This window comes from Xiphophorus couchianus, chromosome 22 (genome assembly GCF_001444195.1).
Source record: "Xiphophorus couchianus chromosome 22, X_couchianus-1.0, whole genome shotgun sequence".
Classification (NCBI taxonomy): Eukaryota; Metazoa; Chordata; class Actinopteri; order Cyprinodontiformes; family Poeciliidae; genus Xiphophorus; species Xiphophorus couchianus.
In genome coordinates this window covers 2,934,706-2,954,995 of record NC_040249.1, presented here as the reverse complement: position 1 = coordinate 2,954,995, position 20,290 = coordinate 2,934,706, and the positions used below count along the sequence as shown (strand labels likewise).

Genomic DNA, 20,290 nt, shown 5'->3' with positions numbered 1-20,290 from the left:
TACAAAGCTGGAACAAACGTCCAGAAAACTGCAAAACTGCAGAAACACTGCGTTTCAGGCTGAAAACTCACCTGTTTAGAGTTGCCTTTGATTAGTAGTAACTTCTAGTGACTACTAGTTACTAGCAGTAACTACTAGTACCCTGCAAACAACTAAATCTTTTGGATGTAAACATCTTAGTACACTTGAAGTAAGACAAAACTAACTTACAAGTAACTTTTCAGCAAACACAGGAGCTTCTTCTAAGTCAACAATTTCTTAATGTTGATGGAAAAAGTGCTACGTCCACTTCAGATTATTTCATTTATAAAAAGACCTTTTTCCCACGTTATAAGTGAAACAATCTGCCAAAGGAATTAATACTTTTTCATCAGTATAAAGCAATTATTGACTTACAAACATGCCAGAAACATTTGTTTGGTATCAGATGTCATCATTTGTCAAAAAGACGTATGTTGATTTGCTCTGGAAAATGCATATTTTACTTTTTTTTACAAAGCCTAAAGAAAAACTGCAAAAAAAAAGAGTAATAAAACAATGAGCTGTTTGAACTATCCCATGTTTTTACGTTGTATTTTTGTACGCTTAATTGTGAAGTGGAAATATCCAGAAAATGTCCTTCTAGACATTTAAGATATCAGCGCTGATTAAAAAGTCTTCAAATGCTCATCTAATCAAATCATTTTGAAGATTAAATAACCGATAAAAACGTCCAAGATAACAGCAAAGAAAATCTTCATCCCACACCGAAGAAGAAAGAAAGGAGAAAGCGCCTGAGGCCCAAAGCCGTAGCCAGATAAGATTTCAAAGTGATGACGTAAATTTGGAAATATTGGGGAGGGGAATTTAAACAAGGCGGCAGCGCGCTGCTAGGATATTTCTCCTTTTGTCATATAAAAATGGCAGGTGAGCCAATTTGAGCTGAGTTATATTGTACATATAAAAGCTGAATATGCACATTAAGCTGTGAAATGTGGGGAGAGTTCGGCGCTTTGAGCTCATCAGTCTTTCGTCACTGAGCATTTCCTCTTTATTACATCAGTTACTTTGACCGAGAGTTTATGATTATTTGGGAAATTATCTCTGCACTGGCTTGGATTTGCTTTTGCCTAAGAACACGGTCCAAAATGTATTTGTGATTTTTTTTTTTTGTCACATTCACGTTTTTGATTATTAATGATTACCCAACAACAAGCCGACGTACGACGCGTCTTTCCTGTCTAAAGGGCAAACAGAAGACAGGCAGCGGTCTTCCCATGCAACCCGGTGAGCATATTTTGCAAACATCCAATGGCTCCTTTAGGAGCAGTTATGGGCAGCTGGTTGCACGTTTAAACGTGCTATTAGTTTGTGGTTACACATTTTGCAATTTTGCTTTGGTATGGGATTTGAGGCACCGCTAAATGCACATCTTATCTGACATGAGCTCATCCCAAAGCAACTTTAAGTCCCCCCGTTGTATATAAATGACCACCTGCACTTAGCGCGGCTGCATTAATGCCCCGCATTCGATGCTGAGTGCTCGTTAGGGTTCCTCGGGTCAAACGCTTTTTAAACGCCAACCAGCTGCATTCAAACGGAGAGATGACGCCCATAGATCATAACATGGAGAAAGAGGAGTCAGCTCAAAGCATCTCAATCGCTTTGGCTTCGCTGATGATTCCTCACTAAACAGCTCTAAACAAACTCTTTCAAAGTCCTGATGAATAAGTGAAGGGATAAAAGCTACATTGATACCATTCTGGCGCATTAAAGTGCCAAATAAATAAATAAGTGGTGATGTGTAAAAGGGAGAGCGAGGGAGGGAGAAGAAGGGGGAAGAGGGGCTGTGTTGCGCATTCTTTCGTACATTGAATCTATCTTATTGGAGCATGTAAAAATAGCTCAACAGAGGCTAATTGTGTTTGTTGCTGAATAATGGATCGCAATGGAAAGGGCCTTCCTGGAAGTGGGGCGGGCCTCGGCTGCTCCCTGTTGAACCTTTTGGGTTCCTGTCTTCGCTTTCGCCTCCAGGTAAAAAATCTGCCACAGCTCCGCCCTCCTGTTTTACTTCCTCACACACGCCACCCCTCTTCTCTTCTCTTCTCTTCCTCCTCACTTTTGTCGCTCCTGATCTTCAGCGTCGGTGTCTCAATTTTTCTCCCTTTCAGTCAGCAGGTGTTCAAAAGTTTCTGGACTACAAGCGGATGTCAGGTTGACTCTCAGGGAATATAAACCGTACAGAGATGCAGTCAAATAAGATATGAATGAGAAATTGTTGAAACCTAGAAAATAAAAATAAAAACAAAATCTAAGATTAATTTATAATTTAACAACAAAAAAAAAAACTATTTTAATGTCACAGTTATTTTTGTCTTTTCCTGTTAACACAGTTTGAGGTAAAAAAAAATAATAATAATAATAGTAAAATAAAATAATCTTTTTTACCATACGTCCAGTAAACAACCAGCATGTTTGTTTTGATTGGGTGCAAATCAACAATTTGCAGCTGCCCTGCTAAAGTCCTGATCTAATTCAGATAGAGAATCTGTGGAGGGAGCTAAAGATTACGTTGATGAACCTCCAACCTCAAAAATCTGGAGGTCATTACGATAAGCCATAAAATGACCAGTGGAAACATGCAAAAAATCTGATAGGAAACCATCAGAGTGATTTGACTGCATGGTAATGAAGATTTTTGAAGACTGTTGTAAATACATTTTCAACTGGACATTATAAAAAAAAACAAAAAAAACCATATTTTTTTCTTTTTTTTAAAAGTGGCAGCAGTAAAACTGCAGCCACTTTTACTTGGTTTCATCTTTTGAGAGATGCCGGTGTCATTTACTATCATAAACAAAATCTTTGGTGGAGAAAAAACAAAACCTTTAAACCCAAATCTTCCAGGGGCATGAACAGTATTGCACTTAAGGGGGCAGTATTATGTAAAGTCAACTTTTTTGAGCCTTACATCATTATTCACTCACCAAAAACACACCTGGAGTGTTGCCACCATCCGTTCATGCATGTTTGAGAAATCCTTTAAATCTCCCATGGCAACCATTCAGCTGTGAAAGACACATGGTTGGACCAAGCGCCGCCTACGAGACACAGCTGCAAGGACGAGCTGCAGTTTCTAAGCCTCCGGGCTTCCGCCTCCCACACTCGGCTCCTTCAGACTAGTCAGCAGCAATTAGCAAATGTCTGGTGGAACATCTGCTGAGCTCATTATATACATTACTTCTCAGTGAAACGCAAGTAGAAACGTTTTTTAAAGGGCTAATAGAGGAGCGATGTTGTCTTAGTCGAGTTTCAGACAGAGCAGGAGTTTTTAAAGAGACAGAGGCCCAATTTCAAGACAAAGTTATGTTACGTGCAGGATTTTATAGCAACTGAAAGTAGCAGTTACTTGACTGTGCCATAAAATGTCATTATGTGTCTAGAAAATACATAATACTGTCCCTTTAACAGCACTAGTGTGGATATCTGTTCTAAGTGAAATAGATTAGTTTTTAGTAGTAAGGTGTTTCTTTAAGAGGCCAGACCAGACAAAGCACCAAAGGGACAAACTGGCCTAAATAAACTGATGAGTGCATCACTAATATTAATCTTTTTTTTTTCCTGTGTGGTTTAGATCTTGAACTCTTATGGTTTTTTAAAGGGGGTTTAAATTACTGTTTTTGTACAAACAAACAATTAATTTACAAAGTTGCAGATTCTTTATACCCAAACAGCAAATAGGAAAAAAAAAATAATCCTCTTACTCTGCAGAAGCCACAAGTAAAAAAAAAAAAAAAGAAGAAGGCTTTGTTGGTAAATACCCGTATCAAGTCTGTTGCCTCTCGTCTAATATGGAATCAAAGTTGTCGTCCATGTGACTGGGAAAGTTGAAAGCGTGAGGCTGCAACTTTGCATAAACGTCTTAGCCGCTATCGTGTCATCAGAGGAATGTGTGCACTTGATGGAAGACTGCTTACACTTCCTCCCCCTCGGCAGCTAAAGGCTTGTTAAAAACTGCTTTTCTCCCCGTGTGTTGTTTGAAACGTGCGCGGAGCTAATGAGTCCCATTCGTTGGGAACTTGAAAACTGTTTTTGTTTGATGTCAAAGTGGGAAAATATAGTTGCATTTTTGCTTAAACTAGTTCAAGTCCCCAAAGGTTATTAAGGTCCTTCACAACGCATCAATCTGGAATAACAGCTAAACTGTCCTGCTCGCTAAAACGCCGATCTCTGCTGTAGCGATAGATGAGACGTAGATAGCGGCGGCGATAATCTCTTTGACAAACACAACGCCGCTCAGACCGATAACTCTATCTTTCATCGCGGCGTTGTTACACTCTTCCCAGCATAAATCAAGATAAACATCTTGGGATGAGACACCTCCTTTTGAGAAGTGTGCCCGTGTCTTTTAATTGAACAAAACCATTAAAAGGAGCCGAGGGCGAAACAGCGGCGGGGTCCATCACTTCGGCAGGGTTCGCACGTTGGCTTCTTTGATCACGGTTCGGATTTATTAGATTTTCTTCTGATAATAAGACGCGGAGGTGGTTCTTATCCGTCTCATGCGGCGGACTGAGACATTGGGACGGGCGTTCAGACTTGGAAGACTCGCTTCCTGTTTGTCTTGATGTTGGCCGCAATAGAGATGGCGGATTAGGCAGGAGGAGGTTTCACATGGTAAAGCGTACCGAGGTTTTAAAAAAGTTTTATGATGGGTGAAGTTTTCCTCCTACGGTCAAAAAGGTGCAAGACAATGTGCTGTTTGAAGGATGAAATAGCGCCTCCTCCACTTGTTGCTGCTGGTCAGTTTACAAAAAGAAGGCTACTATATTTCTGTCTCACATAAAAGAAAGACAAATTCATCTGCTTGGGAAAATGTGATAAAAAAAAAACACAAGCAGTCATTGTTTTTAAATTATCCACTCATTTTACAATAATACTGTTTTCATATTGTTGGTTAACTGGGCAATAAACATTTTAAAACTGTTACAAATTTGAGCAGGTTTTTATTCTGTACTATCAAATTAATATAAAAACCCTGTAAAAATATGTTAGAGATCTTTTGCAGCTGCTGCTTTTCCGTTATAAATAAATTGGATCGTGATGCACGTTTTTCATTTAAATTCTGTGAAGATTTCCTGTGTTTAGTTAAGCTTGTCAAACAGTGGAAACCTTATAAAGGCCCACTTTGGAATATTATGTTTAGGAACTATATTTAGTTATTTGATCTCCTCTCTGTGTGGTTAAATTTGTTTATCTGTCTGTGACTCTACAGAGAAAATGGTACAAAAACAAACCCAGATGTTTCATTTTAGATATTTCAGAAATTCAGAATATTTCTAAAAAAAAAAGACTTAAATAAATAAGCAATGCTTAGCTTGGTGGGGACACAAGTAAAGCCTGGTGGCCCGCCAGGCTTATAATACAGTGGGGGAAACCCTGGCTTATAAAACACCAATTAACACAGATTGCAATGTTACAACTTTAAAATGTGTTTATTAATTTTCCTATTCTGCAAAAAAGAAATTAAATGTCCTAAATGTAATTCATTTACTAAGTCTTTTTTTTAATGTTTGCATTTTTAAGACTTTACTGCTGGTGTTGAGGTATTAATCTTTCAATTACACATAATTATCAAGTGATATTTTCAAATTCTCTGTCAACTTTAAACATTGTTTTAACTCAAAAACACGACGGGCCGCTGGATGAATGACTGCCGAGCGCCCTAACCCTAACCCTATCCCTAACCATCGGGCTTAGCAAGTTTTCCATGGGAAAACTTTCGTAAAGGTTTATGTATTATCCAGTGTGGGCTAAAGCTAAATAAAGTTGCAAAATATGAAAATATGTAGAAGAAAATCTGCGCCGAACTTTGACTCTGTTGCCTTTTCCTCTTTGTTCATTACACAGGCTGCTGTGTCCGGCCAGGGCTGGTCAGTTGTCCATTTATTTCTCTGCTGGGAGAGGAGACCACTCTTATCAATATTTCATATAATCATATGATGTTGTGTTTGGTCAATCTGCCTTTTATGGTCTCCTGCTATCTTAAGCTGAGGCCGTCAGTACTTAGGGCCGCAGAGGAAATCAATGGGCAGGATAACATCAGTGGCCTGTGTGTTACTGTAAGTTCAGTAAGACTGTGTTAGCATTTCCTGTAATGTTGACATCATGATGTTTTTAAGACCCTCTGGGGAGGGATTTGAGATATAGCAATATGTTTTTGAAGGCACCCATGAGACTGAGGAGTGTCTTAATGTTTGACAAAACAAAAGTTCCTCTGAGTCTGAATCAGGTCAACTTTTTCAGCTAATAAACGTTCAGAAAAGAGCTTTTATTTAGATTCATTTTTATTTTTTACATTCTGACTGTGTGTAATTTACGTGCACGTTATTCAATGAAAGAAAAATACATTTTTTAATGTACCTTAAGCAATCTGGGTTGCCATCTGTGTGTCCTTGCGCTACCTGACATTTCTGAACTGCTATAAAAGTCCAATATTATTATCACCAACTCATAATGCAGGCTCCATGAATAATTTTAGTGCATTTAGCGGGGGGCCTCGTCGGTTGAAACAAGCTCCGTTCCGGGCTCGTGCGTCGCCCGGTGGATCCGGAAACCCCATTAGCCCGGTGGTACCGCATGAATTAAAAATAGACGGACATGGTTTCCCAGTTAGGGCCGCTTCGCCGACTCCCGCCAACGACCAATCCGCAGGACGTACGCCGTTCTCCACGCGGAGGCCGCAGCCCGACGAAGAACCGGGAAAAGACGCTAACCGATCAAGAACACGGAGCCGCAAACCTTGTGAACCGCACCGTGGTACGACTGTCATCCCAAGATGTTTTCACAATGTTTTACCATCCTTTTTTTCTTTTCTTTTTTTTTTTTTTTTTTTTAATGCGCCTCGGGGAAGTGTGAATTAGATGGCAAACAGGAGAAAATGTGGCGGAGACACCTCAGCTGAGGCGCGTTAGCGAGCTGTCACCAAAAACCCCGAGACGCTGGCCGAACCCGCCGACAGGAGAGCGGCTTCATAACGTTCTGAATTAACTTCCAGGTCAGCTTCGATTTGTTATTTTATTTTATTTTATTTTTGTCTGCCGTTGAAATGAGCGCTTCTAATAAAACATCGTTTAAATCAGGCAGGATGCACAGCTGATTTATGCAACTTTACATCCGGCTCAAGCACAAGTTAAGAAAGACAAAGGAAAAGAGATGAAAGATAATGGAGCCGAGTAAGAAAATCGAGAACAAAAGATGAAGAGTTCACAGGTCGGAAATAATTTTAACAAAACAAAATGACAGATGGGAAAACAACTACAGGGTCAAGTAAGACTTTGAGTTGGAATAAGAAAGTAACAACTACAATGCCTTGCTAAAAGTGTTTCCCCACATCCGAACCGTAATCTTCATTGTATTTCTTTATACTTTTCTGTAATACAAAGTACTGCATATTTGAGAAGAGGATGGATTACTGCTTGTGGTTTTCAATTTTACAATTTTTACAAAAACAATTTCAAAGGTTGAGCCATGTGCCCCCAAAATCCCTAAATAACATCGAGCACAATCAGTTAACTTCAGAGGCCATCTTGGCAAATAAAGTCGATCTCTGTGTAACTTCAGGTTTAATGTAGCCGTTTTCTGGAGGCCTTATTAGTCTGCTAGGCTACGTTCACACAGCAGGTCTTGATGCTCGATTCAGATTTCTTTACATGGGCATTCAGTCTCGATCAGACAGTTTGATGTGAACGGTTTACGTTACCAAAGCGAAACGCATGTGCAGAAGACGAACGTTGACATCACACAGCAGCATTTTGTTTATGGAATAATTAATGGAGTCATTTATAAATCAACTTTAAAGTTTATTCAGTGAACAGTATCATCATAAGGACATGAATAGTTGGAACCACGAGTGGTGAGTTTGTGATGTGATGTGCTTCAGTGGAACGGGTTTTCAGACGATGTTTACGTCCTGATTTACCGCGTCTGGCTTTCTCTGCAGCAGAATCATGACACGTTTCACATCCATGACATAAAAGTAAGATAAACGCGACGTGTCCGTTCTGGCTTCAGACGCTTTGAAAACCTTCAAACACCAATCCGATTTATTAACACATATGGAAGTGATCCAGATCGGATTTTTTGAGGGCTGGAAAGATTGGAATTGGGCCGTTCAGGCTGCTGTGAAAAAGTCAAATAAGGGCATAAAAAGTGGATTTGGGTCACATTTCGGATATCCAAAACAAAAAACTGAAACGGCAATAATTAAAATTGATGATGAAGTCTCAGGAACTAAAATTGCATTTGAAAAAATTAATAATAATTCAGCTTAGTCAGGGAAAACAGGCTGAAGTGGCAGGTAGTACAAGCTAAGTACTTTGCGCTGGGTGTCAAATGTTTGCAGAGTTTCTCAAATGCCGACTTTTCAAAGAGAGAGCATCTCTTTAAAATGATCACAATCATCTTAATTTATTATGCAGTTAACTGGTTTATTTCTGATCATGACAGGCTTCCATACATTCTTATGAAACAAGCAATAAACATTACATTTTGCTGAACGTCATTGTAAAGATTATCACACAAATACCCTATCTCCCAAAATACTTTTCAAGAAAAATCACTCCAAGCCGCGAGACGCCACAATTATGAACCACTTTGATTCGAGTCTGTTATCTAAAATCCCAATAAACTAACACCACACTTTGTCGATGTAAAACGGAGAAACGTTAAAGGGGTAAGACGACTTTTGCAAGGCGTTGTTAAATCGGGGAAAACTGATGGTGGAAATCATGAAACAGATGTTTAAAAAAAAATTACAGTGAAGTAGATAAAATGTTGTTTCTCAAACAAGACAAGATGCGGGGAAAAAATTTCAAGGTTTTAAAAAAAAAAACAAACAAGTAGGACCAACATTGATCAGGATGTAGAGGACCAACATGATACGGAAAACAAAGAAACGGAGCTCCGGTGGCAGCGCTGTGAGGCAGGAGCTTCCCAACAGCACCCCAGCCCCATGCTCTTCACTGCCTGCTGTATATTTAATAGCCACTCCATCATTCTGCCTCCTTTCCTCTCTGCCTCTCCATCCCTCCATCATCCCCCCTCCACCCTCTGCTCATCCACGTCTTGCCCGAGCAGATGGGAGATTGTAAGGCTAGGTGGCCCATCCAGGCAGTGCAATCTGTCTCCGCGTGCTGCACTTCAATCCGGTGGGGGGGGGGGGGGGGGGGGGAGAGAAAAAAAGAAGAAGGGGGCCGGAGTGTTTCCAGCTTGACTCCTCGCATATGTGGGGCTTCAGCTTGTGTTATAGAAAAATAAAAATCAGCGGAACGGCTTGGACTGAAAGCATGTCAACAGAGGCAGACAGAGAGAGCCAGGGGGAATAATTGTTGGGGAATTAATCAGTTGGGGATGCTTTTTTACCAGCTCCTGCGTGGCTGAGAGTAAATGCGACGCCAGGCCAAGTACAGAATTAAATTTACACCATTACAAACATGTTTATCCCTGTGCTCTGTAGTGTGAGTGTGTGTGTTGCAAGAGAATCTGTGTGATGCCAGTTCAAAGCAGTGTCACATTTAAATGTGTCACAAACTTATCCTCCCTTTGGATTTTGTTTTTTTTTTCTCCCTGCAATTGTCTGCAAGTGGCATAAATAAACAATGACTGGGTCCGGCCAAAAAGCAGCAGCTTCTCTGGACGTCTGGACACTGTGACAGCAGCCGCACACCTGGTATGTAGATGTGTAAGAAGCCCCAAAATAATTGAGTAATTTTTTGCTTAACCCATCCTTTATGTTTTTATTTAGTGAGGAAAAAATATTGATTATCACAGTATTTCACACAATCGTGCAATAGAACGGCACTTACTCTAATCATCCAGAGGAACGCAGCATCACAGATCCTTCCCCATGTTTAACAGTGGGAATGATGTGCTTTTCCATTTTATCTTCTTTTTTTCCCCAGCTAGACCAACCTGGATGTTTGTTGCTGCAGCTTAAACAAGGGCTCTGTTACCCAGTACCGACAGGCCGAATGCCTGCTGCAGGTCCATGGCACCGTGGTGGAAAGGTAATGGTTCTGGCCTGTTTTTAAGTAAAATTTGTATACTAAAAGTCTGAAGCAGTATGTCTGTTTAGCCGAGTGCAAGCTAGCTTTGGCTAATTAGCCAGCTAACATTAGCATTGGGTGTTTCTCAAGGGCCACTGCCAGGACGACCCATGTGGGGATATTCTGTTGTAATGTGTTGGTTTGTTTATTTGCTTCATCTAAATTCGGCAGGTGTTTACTCCATATTCTGGTTTACACTTCCACCTCTATGTACATTTGTAGCCAACATATCTTGAGCCTCCTGCTGCTTTTAGGCAACGCTGCTTGTGCTACTTGCTACTGATGACTGAAACAGCGTTGCATTCTTGATTTTTCTAAATATCGCAGGAAAATTCATTGCTTATTGTCCACTGATGTGTGTTCTCAATAACAATGAAATAATTCCATACGTATTAATATTATGTAATATTCAATACCGTGTTGGCAGCAGCTTTAATCTAAAAACAAATTCGGTAATTTCTTACATTATGGTTTTTATTTTTTGCTTTAATTCCATGATACCTTGGTGTTTCTACTTAATGTTGCCTATTTAAAGGTCTTTAAAAAAATAAAAACAGTAATCTTTTCTTCTGTTTCTGTTAAATTGTCTCCGGCTTTCTCGAAAACCTCTCGCCGGTGATAAAGTTGTTTAGCTAAAACTATCCTACAAATAAATGTGACTTGACTTGCCCTGTGGGTAACATCGGCAATCTAATTTCCATAATCACCTAATTGTGTCAGTCACTCATCGTCTGCTAAAACAGTCTTTCCAGGTCAAAGAGATGCTTTTGCTGCAGTTTTCACAGTTCAACACAAACCAGAAAGAAAGAAAAAAAGAACCAAAGGGGAAAAATACCACTGGGAGAACAGCCTGTAAGGTGGCAACTTGACTCTGACATCGCCAAAAACTCGGTGGTGTGAGGAGAAGACACAAAAAATTAACGACAGTAGGCGATAAATTTTTCATCCGCGCTACACACTCGAGGTGAAATATGCGAACTGCAGCTGCAGCATGACGTGTAAAATGTGTTTGGATCTGACCCGCAAACACTGCTGAGGAGCCTATGAAAGATGCATGGGGCCACTGGAGAGGTATAAAGAATTTAGAGATATAAAGGATATATGACAAATAAATCAGGATGCAAATCTAACCGGGTGCCACTGGGACTTCTCCAATGAAAACGGCCTGAATAATTGAAGAGGAAGAGGAAACATTTCATCAATGAGAGGAGCAGCGGAAACCGTTCCCCGCTTCATCTTTTTTTTTTTCTCTCCTCTCCCCGACCTTTTTCAGGGGGCTTTCCAAGTCTTTGAAGCAGAAGGGAACTCCACTGAAAGACACAAGCATGGAAGCACGCAAAAACGGTTTTTGAAGAGGAAATTGATGAACAAATCGTTGCGACAAAGTTTTTTAATTATTTAAAAAGCAACTCAGACAGAACCAAAAAGGAAGAAGGCATAAGAGAAAGTGCAAGTCAAAGAACCATCTCTCAAAATATGAGGTCTTTTTTTTTTCTGTACCTCAGTGCTTTAGCAGATGAGGCCTCTGGGAACACAAAAAAAAACAACAAAAAAGATCTACTGTTTAATCGCTTATCCTCACTACTTATGTTTTCATCTTGACTGTCTAAAAAGATGATGGACCATTTTCCTTTAAGGTCAACAGTCCAAATTTCTCTGTTTTCCACTTTATTCCATCAGTTCCAACTTTACCTCGTAGTTTTCCATTGTCAAAATCAAAAATCTACATACAAACAAAAGGCATGCTGAAATCAGACGCTCAACATTAAGAGAAAAAAGAATAGTCTAACGGGAAATCATGATGGCAAACCTGGGTTGCCAAGCATGATCATCATTGGCAACTGCGTCACCCAGGATACTCACTCCCCATAGGTGGAGTTCATTGATTAGTTGGAGCTCACCCCAGAGTCATAACACTCATTAAACACTGAAGATTTATTATTTTTTTCTTTTTCCTTTTTTTTTTGGAGAAAGGGAAATGAGAGCGTCGGGAATTCTGGGAAGAACTCAGAGGTCGTATTCATTAAGAGGTTAGAGACCCTGTTCTGAGCCCAATCTGTATTTCACCGCCTGACTTCCACCTTTGTAACATCACTGTTGGAATAACCTTCATAACAATCATGTGGAGGCTGGTTTTTATTCTGCTGATGTTGTAGAACCTTTCAACAGACTCTATGGCTAAATGAAGGTCATTTCATCAGCTATTAGAGTTTCAAGCTATTTTTCCAAAATTTTGTTAGCCAGAAAACTGATCAGTTACTTGGTGACTTTACACCAAATAAACAGAAGGTGTAAAGTCACAGCATTATGTATTTTCCAGGCATATAGTGCTGTTTTATAGCACAATCAGGTAATTATGCCACCTCCAGTTGTTATAAAAATGCAGTTCCTATCACATATGACAAGAAATTTGACTTCATAAAACTACAGTACATGGACAGAACATTGTCAATTATCCAATTTTTGTTGCAGCTCAATACTTATTCAATTTATTTGTGGTTTTCATGCCAATGACCAGAAAAAAAACGTGACAGGCAACCTCACATCACTGTGAGCAAGCAAACCTCAAAGACAGAAGTTGATTATGAATCTACACAATGAATAATCTATAGTTGGAAAGACTTATGAAACAAGTCAGTGTATCTGTGAAAGATTATACCTCCATTCAGGTTGGACACAGTTTTTCTTTTTTCATTTTGTCTCGCTTGAGCGGTCACAACAGCAGCTGCTTTAACACAGAGTCCCGCATGATCTGTCATCCCGAGTTAAAAACACATATGCTTATGAAGTGATACGACGCTGTTGTGACAAATACGTGAGCGCAGTGTCACATCTCATAGCGCGCAGTGAGTGACATATCAAAGACCATAGACTAACCACTTGACAGAACCTGTCCACACTCTTTACATTTTAAATGCGGCTGAATTGACAGACTGAATGTGTCCTTGGATGTGGAGCAGCTTCCTCACTGATGTTAGTAACTGATCTGCACTTACAGTTAAAGGGGAAACGCTGTCTGCTTTTTTTTTTTTTTTTTTACATATTGCGATCTGCTTATTGGTCATAGATGCTAACACCTTTATATGTCTGTTGCAAAGTTTCTGTGTGTATGTGACGTAATTTCATCATCAGTTTCTTTAGCAAACAGATTGGTCTTAATAAAGTGGGAAAATAGCTACAATAATTTTGAGAAAAGTAATATGGTTATTAAAATATATATGTATATATTTAATGAAGGTGAAGAGTACCTCACAAAAAAATAACTGACTTGATCTTTTTGTTTTATGTAAGACAATTAACTTCAGGATTTTAAGGACAGTAGTTGAGGGCATTTCAGGCCACATTGTATATTACACTAGCATATAGCCCATTTCTCATTTCAGCTATTTTTGCTTTTTTTTTTTTTGTCACATTTCCATGATTCAAATTAAACAAATCTTCATTTCCTGCAAAGACAACCTTGTAAATACAAACTGAAGGTTTTTTAAACGATGAATTCATTGATTGGAAATCATCCAATTCTTTTAAAGCAACATGTTCCCATCAGGGGCGTCGGAAGCATTTGTAGTGGGGTTAGAGCAGGATTGGCTAACATGGGGCTCCTACGTGTCCTGGTGACTTGACGTCTTTGTCAAGATTCCCATTTTAACTTGTTTGTGAAGTATTTTATTTTGAAAAATATCAACTTCTTTTCAGCAAAGACTTCACACACGTCTGCAGATCAACCATCTCTATTGCAGTTACTTCAACTGAACCTCTAGCGCCTCTATAACACAATTATACCAATATTACCTCATGACCAAAGCTAGACATTGAGAAATGTCAATGGGACTCACGTTACCTCATCTAGTTGTCAGACTGCGCTAACGATTCACTTTCTTGATAGAGGGCTCTGCATGATTGAGCCAAACTGATGACATCAGCTCTCATTGTCGCAGACTACTAAGGATAACAAACAAAAACTAACCTTTAACAATGAACACAGATGGGAACACAAAGGCTACAAGTAACAATCTACAAGTAATAGGGGACGTAAGGTAACAAATGTTGAAACTAAAACATTCAAACACAAAAATGTTTCCAGTCATTAGCATGTAGGGCCCGTCCACACAGAGATGATTTTAGGTGTATCCGCAAAAGTCTTCTGTTATTTAGACTTTGCATCCATATGTATTTGGTGTCTTTGAAGACCAGAAATGGTCGTTTTTGAAATCGGGTTCCAGACCGGACAATTTCAGAAAGCCGGTTTTATGTTTCTGTGTGGTTACGCAACCCGTGTCTTTATTCGATTGATGGCACGGTAACTCCATCTGTCTCTCTCTCTCTATCATGCATGTGCCTCACTTTCACAAATACCAAACTTTAAAAAGATTTAAGTTTGAGAAAAAGACCAAAACCGGAAGAGGCATGTAAGGAAGCAAATGCTTTGTCACTGCACTGCAAGCATGAAAAAAACACTGATTGTCTCAAACTAAAACACTCATGCAGAAAGGGCTACATGTATTTGGGAAAACTCTGTTATCCATTTGCACAGTTTGGCCTATTTTACACTGTGTGTATAAGAGAGGGTCAAGGTCAGCAGCGCTACCTTGAAAAGGAGATGAGAGGAACTTCCTCGGCTTGGAGCAAGCACAAAGTAGCTGGTGGTGGCATGTGGGAGGGGCAGGATAGCCAGTAGACAGGGTGAGGGCCAATGCCAGTACGAGGCTTTTTGTGTGTTTTGTCAACTGTGGCAGCACCCCTTAGGTCTGGTGGACATACGCCTGGTTCACTAGACAACTGCTTTGTTTTTGCTTGGAGGGCAGCCATGATGTTGGCGTGACAACGGTACGACGTGACCGAATAGAGACTTGCTTACTCGAAAAGTACTTAGTGTTTTCAGAGATGCTTGATATCCTGAACTGTTTGCCCAAACTCTGATTCTCTTGACATTGTCGAGACCCAAGATCAGTACTGATGTTGGCCTCTCTGTGTTTTCTAGTGGCATGACTATAATCTATAATCACCTGGAGTTCCACTACAAAGGAATGTGTATTCCTGCACTCCTCTTCAGCCCTTGTGCATCTTTCAACCACAAACTATGCCAGGATTTCAGAGAAACAGAGCATCCGTTGACAGCAGGCGCTCCTCCAAAGACATGCTTCTCATGCCTCGCAGAGGCCCCCCTTGTACAGAAGAGTCCCACCCCCTCCACTCTCCTCTCCCGCAATCAAAGACAGCTTCATTATCTGCTGACTAATTTTGTGCCTGCCCCCGAGAAGACTCCCAGGTAATCGCGGTGCAGGTTCACCCTCCTCCAACGCACCTCTCCAGAACAGCCGCCCAGACTCGGAAGACCACAAGGCCACAGGTCTCCTTAACAAAGAGCCCTCTCAGGAGTCTGCATTTCACTCCCCCCCCCCGAACCCTATAACAACTAGGGGAGGAGAAGGAGGAAAAGAAGGAGGAGGAGAGTGGAGAGCAGCCAGCACTGAGACAGTCGGCAATACAACATTTGAATGCCCCGACCGGGGACACACCGTTGTGCCTCTCCAATTAAATTATCCAGTCCACAATGGCGAGGCCTTGAGAATTGACACTTCCATTGAGAGTGTGTCAGCAGCTTTGTGGGGACCGACAATTTCTATCTCTGCAGAAATAGATTTGCTCCCGAGGGGAGCAACAATAGCAGGGCAATCCTTCTAATGCTCATTTCTAGTAGAAAAATAGGGATGAGAGCTGGGGATTTGGAAGGTTTACTTACAGGGACCGAGGGAATTCTCTTTTGAAAGCGATAATATATTTGAAGTGTCTTTGACCAGTGTGAGCTGAACTGTGATGAATCTGGTTTGCCTAAGACCTGAGACAAATTCACTGTTTTTTTTTTTAGTCAGATCTAATGTTTTTTTAAGGCATTTCTTTCCAAGATTTTAGCAACTTAGCAACTGGCCCAAAGACTTGGAGCTCATTGCCAAAGATAAATGGCCAGAAATAACAGTGGAAGCATTCAAATATCTGGTTAGCACTTATGAGGGTTTAATCACTTAAAAGTCAACAAAGTGTTTTCCATCTTTTATTTGTATGTGTTTATATTGTGTTGACAACCAACCATCTTAACTGGATGTTTTGTCACTCTCCTGTTTCTTTTTAGTTGACTAATGGTGAACAGCACACTACTTCATTGCACAAACTCCTGAGAAACACATAATTACTGACTATTGCTGATTGCAGGCAATCTGGTCTCCACAACAATTCACAATTTATCACTGGGATCTGAAAAAACAAAATGTGAAAATTGAGACTTCTTTGTCCAAAAGAAGAAATTCCCAATAAAGATTGCTGTCCAACGGTGACGCATGCATGAGTATGACCTGAGGACGACGGTAGAAAAGCAATGTGTTACGTTGATTGTGACTGCTAGTGGAGTTCTTCAGAAACCCAAAGATGGAAGAATAACGGACAAATGTGATGGAAACAAAGTGAATATTAGAGACAAAGATGGGTACTGTCTTTTTATTTTGGAAAAATTAAGAGTTGACTTGTAAGTTGTTCCCCCGTTATAAACGTGATGCTCATGACTTTGTTTTACTTTTGTCATCGTCATTTCCTATTTTAATGGAAATCCTTTCATTTGTTTTCATTTCATGCTTTTTCATTTTTATTATATTAACTGTTTCAACATTTAGTAATGTTGAAACCATTTTATCTTCTTGTTTGCATTTCATGTGTTGATTTAGACATTTTATTACAAATACTTGGGTATTTTCAATTGGGTTTTTGTTTACCATATAGGTTTTGTGTTAATTTACAAAATTTCTTTGTTACAAAATGCAAAATCTACAATTGCACTTCCTTCAGTAAACTTTTGATGTATTCACCTATTTTATCTTTGTTTTAAAAAATTAGAATGATTCTGTCTAATTTTGTTTAAGAGTTCCTGTTTATACCTCTGTGAAGCACACCATCTGCCAAGAAAGACAGAAAAGTTACCCAAGATGTAGGTTAATTTGATTCATTCTACGACATTTTACTGGTGTACATTAATAAAAAAAGACAAAGACAGTGCCTGAAGTTGTATTTTATTTTGGAAAGTGTTCACAGCAGAAGAAAATGTCCTGCTTCTAGCTGCTGCAAAATGGCAAAAAAAAAAAAAAAACACAACAAATATTCCCTCTGACTCGGTTACAGCTCGGTTACCATCTGTTATTTATATACATAACGAGAAGCTACAGGATTTTCTCTGAAAAGGTTGTCATGGATTTTAGGTCAGAGTGCAACAAAAGTCGTTTGGAATTTCTGAAAAGAAATCTCTTCTTCCTGAAAGGTTTGTTCAGACCAACCAAACTACCTTTTCAAACAGCTGCACAAGTAAAGCGTAGGTACTAACATATCAAAATGTTGCGCAACATTTTATACGACACTGCCAATAGTGTCGTATATAAAAACCCAAAGTACCGCCCCTCTTCTCTCTTTTATCAGTCCTCAGAGATATCTCAACAAGATTTTTGACTGTGATGACAAAGGCAGAGTTGTTCTGTATGACTCCGTGAGTCCAAAGTGAATATGATGGACAAACGTACGAGGATAATATGTCTGTCCTCCCTCTCTGAATCTAAGTGGATCTTGGTGAAAAGTCGAGCCTTTTTGTCTGACCCCAAGAGGTCAAACTGATGCAGGTTGGTGTGTGTGTGTGTGTGTGGAGGGAGGGGCGGGGGGGGTTGTGTGGGATGTTTCCACAACTGCACCCCACCCAGTCTGAGGTTCCATGCAGAGACGTGTCTGTCTTTTTGTCCGACCCGGCAGATGAATCAAAACCCTGTTGGTATGAATATTTTAATATTTCCAGCAGCTTCATTCTTGAGGACCCACTGCAGAAAGTACTTTTTGTCTAGTTTCCACTGCAAATACCTTCGTGCAACTGAAAAAAGGCAAAGCTATCTTGCGAGATTTAGTTTAGGCTTTTCAACAAGATTTGTACAAATCTCAGAAGAACTTTTACATCCTGAATTTTTCAGATTTTCTCATTAGTTTCCTCAACGTTCACTAATAAACTTCATTCTGTATTTCCCCCCCCCCCTATTCTCTATACAGCTTATGGGACTTCTACAGATAGGCCTGTAATGTTCTGGACCTTGTTTTGGGTTCTTTTATTTAAATTGTCGATGTGTCCGTCGAGTACTTTGTTTTTCCAAACAAGTCCTGTTGAAGGTTTACAACCCGTTTCCTCTACAGTGACCCTTTAAAGAACGACAGATGTCAATGACTCCAAACACACAATCTTTTACATTATTATAAAACAGCAGCATATTTACAGAGGTAATTTTACCGTCTCCAGACATCCGCTAGTTGTCTGGAGCACTTCCATTTTGTAGAGCAAGGTTGTAATGTTTCATAGTTGACTACTTCTATGGCTATTCGCAGCATTTTCCCTTTTGCTTCCATTTCTTGTGGTCCCAGCATTTTGTCTTTGGTTGCAGCACCGTGTTTGCATTTGTTTTATTGATTTTACTTTTTTTGCTTCTACTCTCAGTAATTGCCGCATTTGACGTTTGCACCGTTTTTCCATTGCAATAATTTGTCTCGTTTAAGTTTTGGAGTTTTCGCGTCATTCGCGTTTGCACCGGTTCGCAGCGCATTTTGTCGTCTGCTGCGTGTTTGCACTTGTCGGCCGTCGTGGACAACGCCTCGATGAGGGGAGAAAACTTGGAGCAAACAATTTCAAGTTATGTCAGTTGAGTTATTATTTGACAAAAAGTCAAATGCTTTTTCACACAAGGCCAGCTTCAGAAAATTATATTACTACACAGAAGAAGTTATTGGAACAATTTTCTTTACAAATGTGACACGGATCATGATAGAGGACTTGGCCCTAAAAGCCAACTGGTAGACTTCTCAAATATCAAATAGCCTCGGGTTTCCCAATTAAAAGTACCCAGGTATGTCTGGCTTAAAATGAAACAGAAATAGCATGCAAAACATTTTATTTATACATTCTTTTACAATATTAAAAATATACTTTATTATTCTAATTTAAAACCCAATTTAGCACAGCAACCTAGGACAACGCTGGAAGCAATCTGAGACGTAAACACAAACAACCGCAAACCAAATTAGTAGCAATGCAAATTAATGACACAAAATAATATTAAACAAAAGAGAAACAAATCTCACATTGCATCAGCCCAGTCCTATAAAGGTGTCTCCAATCAGCTAATTTTTTCTTTTTAAAAAAAAAAGAAATATAAACTGTTGTTCTGTGGTGCTCTGCTACAACTCCAGCTCTAGAGGACGACCTATTAACCAGTTAACAGAGCATCTAAACAATGCACCTTGGTGAGAGCACAATATGCAACAGCAGCAATCTGTAATACCCAGAAATGACAATAAAGTGTCTGCTGACAATAATAAAGCCATATGAGGTAAAATGGAAAAACTTTTACCTTAATCAGCCACACAACAGCGTACGTTCAGATGCTGTAGTGGAAAGCCACTGAAGTACATCCTAAAAAGCAATTAGAAAGCACGTCAGGAAGATAGTAGCAACAATATGAAAAGCGACCCAACATTACACAGAACCAGACACAGGTGGCAGCAAAAATCCATTTATCCTACCAGCAGCACAAATGTGCCGGGTCCAAATCTTGGCGCCAGCGCTCATCGGACAGATCCAACTGCACACCACAATGGACCCGACGCTCATAACCTGGCGGGCACACCTGGCGCCTACATTCACTAATGAGCCCGGCAATGCTGTGAACCGGAAGTGGAGGTGGGGAAACGGGGCATGATGTATTCAAGGACCCGAAACTGGTGGGAATTTACAGCCATTTTATATAAACACTGTTATAGACCACCCGGTTACACAAACGTAACTACGTCATGTGAATTGTGTCTTGTAGTAGAGATGCACCCGGTAATTCTGATTTTGGAAGATTTGTGTTTTCTTTTGGGCCAGTAACACTTAAAAACTAAACTTTTGATTGTGAAATAGTACATTTATTTAAACAAGAATCAGTATTATTTAGTTTTTATGTTTTGCATAAAGCCTGGCCATCGTTGCGTGTGTCACAGACGAACATGAGGGATTGGGTCAAAACCAGATCCAAGTGTGAAAAACTTTAACAGTCCTCACATGCTTTTTACCAGGTTAGTTTACATACCTTATCTAAAAATTCAACTGAATTTGATCATCGCTAAGACAATAGACATTACAATGCATCCCAATA

At 39.8% G+C, this 20,290-nt stretch overlaps 1 long non-coding RNA gene across 1 annotated transcript in view; it reads right to left on the bottom strand.

Annotated features, from left to right (window-relative positions):
• The window catches only part of LOC114137442 (uncharacterized), a 48,806-nt gene extending 29,004 nt beyond the window's left edge, over positions 1 to 19,802 (bottom strand). Inside the window, exons 1-2 of the long non-coding RNA XR_003593993.1 lie at positions 19,677 to 19,802; positions 19,505 to 19,566 (exon numbers count right to left, since the gene is read on the bottom strand). This is a non-coding gene — a long non-coding RNA (uncharacterized LOC114137442). The remainder of the gene's footprint in view (positions 1 to 19,504; positions 19,567 to 19,676) is intronic.
• Positions 19,803 to 20,290: the final 488 nt, after the last annotated feature.